Raw genomic sequence first — 10,794 nt, 5'->3', positions numbered from 1 at the left:
CTTTTTAAAATATGTGGGAAGTTATTATATATTTTGAGTTATGTTTTAAAATGGATAATAAATTTATTTAACTAAATTTTAGAAAATAAGTTTTGAATTAATTTAGTTTTTTTTAATTGAGATATTTTAATTTATTCAATTTAGTCTTAATTATTAACTTACTATTTTAGACTGAATCTCATTTTCTTTTTTAACTTAATCTTTTAAGAATTAGTTAAGTTACGTATTATTTTTGTTGACCTTTAAAACATCTTTTTCTTTTATTATAAACATAAGAATTTTATAAGATTGATCACGACGACATGTATAATAATAATAAGGTAGATAACTGATTTTGGTATTATATTTTTGTTTCTTTTGTTGTACACTCTTGTTGCTCTGACGGATAATTCCTTTCTATTTCGTGAAAAACAATGCCACAGGCTGGAGCTCGCCTAGTTAGTTCCCAATCTAAAAAATATACATGCTAATTACATGGTTTCGCATTTAGGGATGAACAGAGTAAAATAGGTGCAGATTTTAATTATCTTTCTTCATGTTGGTATTTTATATTAAATTTATTTGGGTATAAAATTTGTGTTTCATATTTATCTTTATTGAATATCAAATATATTCACATCTCACCATAAATTAATTAAATATATTTTTTTGCAAAAAAAAATATATAAAGTTAATAATTTTAATATAGAGTAAAAATTATAAAATTATATTAATTATGTTTCATTTAATATAAATTTAAAAATAAAGTAAAAAATTATATAAATCTCAAGTACATTATTAAAAAAATAAATTAAGTATCTAGAAATTTAAAGTCAAGTTGGATACGAGGCGAGTAATCATATACTCATCTCGTCCCCCTACCCAGTTTAATAAATTAGGTATTACTCGTGCTCGGTCAAATTAAATATTTTCCATCAAAATCAAGACAGGTTCAAAAATACTCATAAGTACGAGTTTATTTGTCACCCTTAATCGTGTTTAATCAATTGAAATATGCTTTAAAAAAAATCAGTTAAAATGTGTTGTGCTATTGTTTTTCTCTTAAAATAATAAAATGTAGTGAAGGGTTTTATTTTTCAAAATAGAGAGCTAGAATTAAGTTAATTCATTAATAAAACCAATAACATAATATCTACAAATTATTGATATGAGTAATACTAACCCATATATTTCTTATTTGATTGGAGAGGAATGGAAAGAAAGGGAAAGACTTTTATAAATTTTTCTTGTTTTGTTCAATTTTTAGGAGGGAAATGGAAGAGATTCAAAACCTTTCCTCATCTAGTTTAAACTCTTCTCTAATATAATTTGCTCATATGTTTATAGAACTCAATTATCTATCAATTGTGCTAAACCTTGTTGTTATTTCCAAAATTATGGTTTTGATCAATATTCAAAATATTGAATTTTAAATTAATTATATAAATAAATTCAATTTGTAATTGTAAATAGCATTTTTATCTTTTAATATATATTTTATTTTCTACGTAAACTAATTTTGTTTTTTATTTTTTTATATTATACATATATATATATATATATATATAATATTCTATTTTAACATATTATAATTCTAATCTTCTGAATAGTACTCATTCTTTCTGGTTACTTTGTTAATTAACCAAAAACCTTATGTGTTGAGAGTTATTAGCTTCTACCTTGGGTTATCGAGTACAGTGGCCTCGGTAGTAAGTCCTAGAAGTAAGGCGGTGAATTTGTTGATCAACCTAGGTGGTCCGTTAGAAACTAGTATGTAACCACCACAATGTCTGGGACTCTAGGTTAACTAAGATGTTAGCCAATAAGAAAAAAGAACCCTTAGAAGAATTAGAATTAGAACAACAAGTACAAAATCGTATTATACACCATTATTTGAGGATTCCTAAAATAGAAATTTTTACACTATATTTCAGAAACTTAAAAGATCTATTAAAGGGAGAATATGCCATTAAAATGGTAGAAAAAGAGATTAATATATCATCACACCATGAAACAATTCATTTAATTTATAGGTAACTGATAGTCAAGTAAATTAATATATATATATATATATATATATATATATATATATATATGTGTGTGTGTGCATACATAGGATCTATCCAAGTTGCAATAAAATTCCTTTTTAGAACGAGAATAGACTCTCCTGTTTTTGTCTTTTTACAAGATAACAAACCTAAGAATTTACAAGGTCAAATTTTAGCCTTGTTTGAAACTAACATTTATCAAGGCCCAATTCATATCAATACTTACCCATATTACTCTGTAGCTTTATCAAGTTTTCATAATACTAATTATAATATTTTTTAAGATGTTAAAATGATAAGGACCAGAATCCTAGAGCAATTCTAATTACTATAATTTACCAACTTTACCATAAAATTATGAAAATCCATTTGTCCTCTGGAGTCCTAACTATGTCTCCAAGAGATAAAACTACCTTATTACTTTATAACCCTAAAAAAAATAATGCTTCGGTTCCGATTACTTTAAAGCATAAGGAAATTACTAGTGGACTTAAGTGGAGATTAAAAGACTTTTTAGCTCCAAAACCTCCAAAAAAAAACCTTATTAGAAAATATTACCGAATATCAATTAGAAAATATTACTAAATATCAATAAGGAGTTGTTGAAGTTTCTTTTGCTCCCCTTAGAAGAAGTAACTTGGTGAGACTCTCTGATTACTAAAGTGCTAGATCATTTTTAGAAAGACCTAGGTCTAGTGTTTCTATCAATAGAGATTATCATTGAGAGGAATAAACCCAAACCCAACTATACCAACTCCTGAATATGAAATTTAAAAAATTGAAAATCAAAGTCTCCAACTTTTTTAGACTTTGGTCAACTAAATATGATAAAAACTTTTAAGATTGATAAAGACTCTTTGAGGAGACAATTTCTTGAGGAAAAGAATAAGGTAAAATGAGATTGGTTTTTCTAAAACATTTTCTCAATAAGAACTTGATAAATTTAGAGAAACTTATTATAAAGATTTGGAAAATATTTGCAAAACATACCCTACTTTGAATGGTTTGAAAAGAACTGTTGAACTAAATTAAGTACAAATGTTTTTAAAACTGCCAAAAAAAATTTGGAAAACCTCTAAAGAAGAAATTATTAGTACAATTCCCCCTTTAGAAGAAGTTAAATTTCCTAATATTGAATACAAAAAAGTTATGGCTTCTCCTTTTAAAATGATTTCTGACAAAAGAGAAGATAAAATTTTGTTAAAAGGCATACAAAATATTCATTCTCAACTTTATTACACTAATATTTTACTATACCAAGTTGCTAATGAAATTATAACTAAAGAAGAAGATAAGAAACAAATAAATTTTAAAAAAAATAGAGAAACCTTTAATAACCCCTTTTAAATTCTCAACAAAAAAAAAGATTTAAAACTTGGAAATTAGAAACTGAATTTGTCTTAGAAGAAGTAAATAAAAAAAAAACTTGATTAGTTAAACATATCTAAAATTAATACTCTTCAGGAAGACCTACAAGAAGAAATAGGAGAATCAACCTTAGAACAATTAGAAGAATAGTTTGATGATCACCTCCATAAAATATCCATGAGAGAAAATATAGGTTTACTCCTCAATCTACTACTAGAAATTTTTATAAAAGACCAACTCTTCTTGATATCTAGTTTGAAGAATGGGAATTAGATAATCCCTTTTCTTTTGAAGGAACGGGAATCATATAATGGAATATTGATGGTTTTATTGACCATTGAATCATTAGAAAGACTAATGAAATGATCATGACAGCCTTAGCTTATAGAATTAAGAATACCGAAAAACAAATTGTTAAACTTATAATATTAGGTTTCACTAGTGTCTTTAAGGGATGGTGGAATCATTATCTAACCTCAAAACAACATCTCCACATTACCAATTGTATAAAGGTAGAAGGACAAACTCAAACACCCATAATGGTCAAAAATCTAATTTTAGACATTATACAAAATTTTATTGGAGATACTAATATCTTCAATGATCAAACCTCCATTTTGTTATGCAACTTAAGATGTCCAACTCTATAAGATTTTAGATGGTATAGTGATAATTTTATGACAACGGTTTTAACTAAGGAAGATTGTAAGGAATCCTTTTGGAAAGAAAAGTTTATTGAAAGACTTCCCTAAGATTTTGTTGAAAAGGTTAGAGAAAGAATTCAACAAGAATACCCTAGTTCTCCCTTGGTAGAATTAACCTATGGTAAAATTATTTCCTTAGTAAAACATACAAGAATATCTATTTGTAATAATATGAAGGTTGAAAATAGAATTAAAAAGTGTCAAGCCCAAGGAAATAGGAAATTAGGAAACTTTTGTGTTTAATACAAATATGAAAAATCTAAACCTTTGTCAGTATCCAAAAAAAAGTCCCTTAGAAAACACAACCCTAATTATATAAAAAAAAATCTTCAAAATTTTATAAAAAGCAATATAAAAAACTCACAAATACCCAAGAAAACTCTAAACAAACTCATAAAAAAATTGTATAAGAAGACTAATAAAACTTTTTAATTTGATATGTTTCAAGTATGGTCACTTTGGACATAAAGATTGTAGAGTTAGAGAAAAAATTAATAATCTTGAAATGAGTGAAGATTTAAAAGAACAAATTGTTAAAATCATGCTAGAAAAATCTTTAGATTCAGAAGGAGAATTTGAAGATGAAATTAACCTTATAAATACCACTAATTGATAAGTGTCTAATTAGTTTGATTTAATACTCACTTGAGACACTTATCTAGCACATTTTGTGTACATATTGATATTATTTTGATCTATATATGCTTAGAATCAAAGAGGTGCTTTTGATTAATGTTAGTACAGGGAATAGGAAGCCTTTGATCTAATTTGGTGCTTATTTTGTAGGTTTTGAAACCTGGAGAAGAATGGCTCAGCCATTCTAAAGCGCTCAGCGGAATCAGGTCAGAGAACTTCCCAAACTCAAGGCGCTCAGCCACTTCAAAGCGCCTAGCGGATTGGCCCTGGAGGAGAAGGAGTGCTCTCTGCCTTCAATCCGCTCAGCCATTCCCATCCGCTCAGCGAATTTCATCCAGGAACAAGGGGTGCTCTCTGCCTCTAAAGCGCTCAGCGGATCTCAGGCGCTCAGCCCTTGAGGTTTCTTCATGGTGAAGAACTCCCAATCCGCTCAGCCGTTTCAAGGCACTGAGCGGATTCTTCTCTTTCCTGCCTACTCTGTTTTAATTCTAGCAATTATAAAAAGGCAGGGGAGAGAGAAAAAGGGGAGAGACGAAAACAAAGAGAAAAACAAGAGCTGGGAGAACAGGAGGAAGAAAGAACAGAGTGGGAACGAAGATTTGGAGGCTGGATCACTTGGGAACGAGGATCAACTCCTTTTCTTCATCTCTTCCTTTGTAATTTCTTCTTCCACTCCTTTGATCTTGTAAATGGCCATGAGGGGCTAAATCTTTGAGGACTGGTCTAGATGTAACTACTAACTCTTCTTCTTCTTAAATATATATATGCATTTCATTTTCATTACTTGTGTTTGATTCTTCTCTTAATGCTTATATCGGCTTGATCACCCGTTGTATGATTTTTGGTTTTTGAATCCGGTTGGAAAACGTTTTTGAAAACCCGAACTGAATCTTGCACCTAAACATCTCTTGCTCTAGGAATAGACTTGATTTGTTTAGTCACCTTGTTCAAGTCATTGCTCTTAATGCAAAGTGTTAATCATAAAACATAGAGGAATCATGTTTTAGATTAATTACTTTAGGATTCAATTTTGAGGGATCTTGTTGAATTACTAAATGAACGTGGAAGTCATGAAGATGAAATCATATTTATTTTAAGGAAATTTAGGAGTTAGCAAGTGCTCTAGGGTCCAATCCTTATTTCATATAATTGTTCTTATAACTTTTACATTACCGTTTTAATTTTGCCTCACATTAGCTCACTTCCAATCATATCAACATCTCTATATTAATCATTAGAGTAAGAATTACTAAATTCTCAAATCCCTGAGGACGATACTTAAATACTACATCGAAACTTAGTCCGCTTGCCAAGTGGAGAGATTGCGAAAATCCTCATCACTAATAAAGAAGAAAATTCATGTGAATTCGAATATTCTGATGAAGAAAGTTGAGAGTGTTCATATAAGATTTGTCTAAAATTAGATTAGCTTTTGAAATGATTGGTAATATGAAAAATGAAGAAGAAAAATATAAATATTTAATAAAAATTAAAAATATGTTAATAAAGGAAGAATCATCCGCTTCTAAACCAATCATTGATGATAAGTTTAAAGGATATAATTTTAACAAAATATTAAAAAAATGCAAAACAACAAGAAAGAAAAATTACCATAAATGATTTACACAAAGAAATAAAAGATTTGAAAGAAGAAATAAAAAAAAATTAAAATTAGAATTACAAGCATCAAAAGAAAATGACTTAATACAAGATATTAAAATTACTAATATTATTAATCCAATAAAGAATGAAGAAGAACCAGACCCTTCTAAAATTCTCATTAACTAAATTAAAACCTCAGAGCAATAATGGAATTAATAAAAGTAGTGTTAAAAATTGGTTTTCATAAAACTTTTACAGCTTTAGTCGATTCAAATGCTAATATGAATGGTATAAGAGAAGGATTAATTTCAACACAATACTATGAAAAAACTTTGAAAAAACTTTTTACTTCTAGTAGCTCTAAATTAAAAACTCAATACAAACTTTCTAACACTAGTATTAGTAATAATGGAATATGTTATTAAAATAACTATTTTTATATAAGATATTTCTGAACATTTATCTTAAGTACTTCTTTTTTAATATAAATTTATCCCTTCGAAGTATCTGAGTTCAAACTTAAAACTAAAAATAATCTCTCTGAGTTTATAAGACCAATTAGATATAAAGAGATAAAAGTAATTAAAGAAATATACGAAATCAATTTTTTAAATAAAAAATATATAACAAACAAACTCAAATTACTCTATTACAACAAGAAATACTTTAGAGAAAATAGAAAATTAATTACAAAGCCTTGTATTTATTAAAAAAAATTTCAAAAAATTGAACAAATGTTTCAACACGAAGTTTGTGTTGAAATTCCAAATGCTTTTTGGAATAGAAATTCATTTATAGTTAGTCTACCTTATGTGGAAGGCTTTCATGAAAGTCAAATTCTCACTAAGATTACACCGATGCAAATGACTAAAGAAATTCTTGAATATTATGAAAAAGATATACAAGGATTTTTAGATAAGAATTTAATAAGGTCAAGCAAGTCGTCGTGGAATTGCCCAACCTTTATGTACAAAATGTTTCAAAAATAGGGTAAGGAAAATCGGGCATGGTTATTAGTTACAAACTTTTAAATAATGTTTTAAAATAGATTAAATATCTTCTTCCTAATAAACAAGATTTGATAAATAGACTTTATCAAGCAAGAATTTTTTCAAAGTTTGATATGAAGTCTAGATATTATCAAATTAAAGTTAAAGAAGAAGATAAATATAAAACTATAATGCCAATAAGTTTGAAAAATGCTTCTTCAGAGTTTCAAAATATTATAAATAATACCCTAAATCCTTATTCTGAATTTTTTGTTGCTTACCTTGACGGTGTTATAAATTTTTCTACATCAATAGAAAAACATATAAAACAATTAACTACTATCAAAAACCTTATTAAGCAAAACAAAATTGTTATTTTCGTCCATAAAATAAAATTAGTCCAAACAAAAATATGTTTTCTAGGTCATGAAATTTTTAAGGAAAAATCACACATATTAAACAAAGTATTGAATTTGCTAACAAATTTTTAGATGAGATAAAAGATAAAAATCAATTACAAAAATTTCTGGGAGCTTTAAATTATGTATCTATTTTATTCTCAAAATTAGGATTATTTATAAAGTTTTATTCAATAGACTTAGAAAGAATCCTAAACCATGAACTCCTGAATTATTTTCATTGAACGAATTTAAAAGATTGTCCCAATCCTTATCTTCAAAATGAGGACGATTGTTTTGGAATAGAACTTGCCTAAAATTTAGATGATTGAAGGTGGTCCTAAAAGATATCCGAATTTGCCTCTATAATTATTGTTGAACAAATCAACCTTACAAAAATATCTTTGACTATGAATGAAATAAAAGCAATATTAAAAATAAAAAAAAAAGGTGAAAATAAAATTAAAAAAAAAAAACAGAAAAGCTAAAAGGAAAAGAAAAAATTGAGTCCTTAAATCAACACAAAGCAACAAAAATTCTAATTCAAAAGAAAGAATTCAAAATCATAAGTACAAAAAGACAAAAGTCGGTCTGAGAAAAGAATATTATCTAGAAAAGAATTATATCCAAAATTGTCAGTTAGCAGGAGCTAACAACAAAGGCACCTTCGAAAAGGAATCATATCTCTTCGTCGTGCGATTCCTGGTGAAAATTTTTTTTTGCATTCCATTATCCTGTAATTATAAATAACCCTAAGATGTATGAAAAAGACATCGATCAGTTCACCAAAAAACAAGCCTTTATTCTCTCCCTTTCCCAAAAAAACCTTCAACTTAGCAATTTCTTTGTAATTTCTCTCTAGAATTTCTACTTGTATTCAAATACTTTGTAAGTAAATAAAATCTTTTCAATATCTCTTGTTCTAAACTGCATATTCTTGTTCAAAGAATTCAAGAAGAACATGAATTATTAACTATAGAGTTGAAAGTTGAGATTCAATTATATTTTGATAATAATAATAATAGTTTTGCTTATAGAAATCCTTTTACCATTTTAGATAATATTAATCAATTATAAAATGATATTAAGAGGAATAGAAATCTTTTAAAGAAACCTTACATTGCATAATTATTTCTATGCTTCTACGTTACAATGTATAATCTGTGTCAGAAATGGTATTAGAGTCTAACGATTTGAATTTTGACAAAGAAATATATTCCCTCCGTTTTTTATTCATAGTCGTTTAAGGTTTTGTACGGGATTTAAGAAAATGATTTATATCTTAGTTTTCAAAAATATTTATTACTTATTTTCTTATTTTACCCTCTATTTTTTTATAGTATTTCGTTGGAAACATATTGCCTTTTCAAATGAAATATTAACTTCACATAGGTGGTTGGAAAAAAAAATAGGTAGATATTAGAAATAAATAGACACATTGTTCAGTAAACATACATTAATTACCAAGGATAAAAATGAGAAAAAAAAATTAATAAGTTATTAATTTTAGTAAAATGACAATAAAAAAAATGACAAATTCTGACAAAACGACTATAAATAAAAAAAAGAGGGAGTGTATTGTATTTTGACTTGTTATAATTCTAATATTCTAAATAGTACTGATTCTTGTTGGTTATTTTATTCATTAACTGAAAACCTTGTGTGAAGAGTTATTGGTCAATCGGTACGGTGGTCTCGTAAGTAGTCCTAGAAGTAAGGCAATGAATCCATTGCTAATTGAGGATTATTAAGGAGAGTAAATTTATTGGAAATTATTACAGTAGAACCCAAGGTAGTTAAGGTGTTTGGTAGTTTTTTAATCACTGAGGTGGGGATTTTTGGGATAATTTCTGAGGTAATTAATTTTTGAGAATGATGGGGCAAGATCATCTAAGGACAAACCCTTGGAGAGTTGTGTGATTGGTCTCATTCCCCTGTAAAAATTCTTTAGTTAAAAAATCTGAAATTGAATTATTTTTCCTATAATAAATTTTATTTCAAAATCAAAACATGATAACAAACTTTGCCATCTTGCAAAAATTTGTTTTGAAACAATATTTTTAACATCTTTTTTCTAAAACTTCTTTAGCTAATTTGCAATTAATACAAAATAAAAACTTTTTATTTATCAAATCATTTTGAAGTTTAGTAATGTACAGGACAACAGATAAAATTTATTTCTTAATAGTACTATATTTAAGTTAGTTTTCATTCCATGCTCCAGAATGAAACTTTACTATTTGTTCTGGGCTATTTCCTAATTGTTGTTTTAGAATGCCTCCAAAACTTAATTCTAAAGCATCCGTTTCTACTATTATAAAGGTGTCGTGATTAGCTATTCCTAAACAAGACAAAGACTTAAGTAAAACTTTAACTTCTTTCACTATCTATATATATATATATATACTCACACATGTGTGTATTATGTATTATTTATATTCTATTTATGAAAGTTTAATTATATGAATATAAATGGTGTTAAAAATTGTTATCATGTTAATTCAAATTCTTAAGCAAAAAATTCTAGGCAAAAAAATTTTAAAAATATTGAGTTACCGGATTAAATTAAAAATATTTGAATAAATTGATGATAAGTTAATTGATAAATGCAAAATGACATCTAATTATTTGATTTTAACCTTGCAAATTTTAACTTCTAATTTTTCGATTCGCATCTCCTAACTTATAGCTCATAAGTTTTGGCTAATATAAGTTATTCAATTTTTACTTAGGTTATATGCTAGTTTTATTAAACATGCTTCTAAAACAGCTTATCTCCCGATAGAGCATTTTCATCCTTAAAGTTGAAATTTAGTATGTATATAAAAAAGGCTAAATTATATTATTTATTTATTTTTAGGATTTAATTTTTTTTCACTATTTTTTAAATAATTGAATTTAGTCCTTTAATTTTCAAAAAAAAAATTAATGTTGTCATTCTATCCAAATTGATACTAATTGTAAAATTGATATTAACAGTATTAATAAAATTTAACAAAAGAAGAACATCAAACATTTTTAAAATTATTATAGAATAAAATTGAACCATTAAAAATAGTGAAATCAAATT

The sequence above is a fragment of the Cajanus cajan genome, chromosome 6 (genome assembly GCF_000230855.2).
Source record: "Cajanus cajan strain Asha chromosome 6, NIPB_CcT2T_4, whole genome shotgun sequence".
In the NCBI taxonomy this organism is placed as follows: domain Eukaryota; kingdom Viridiplantae; phylum Streptophyta; class Magnoliopsida; order Fabales; family Fabaceae; genus Cajanus; species Cajanus cajan.
The sequence above is the reverse complement of the archived record's forward strand: the minus strand, read 5'-3'. Positions refer to the sequence as shown.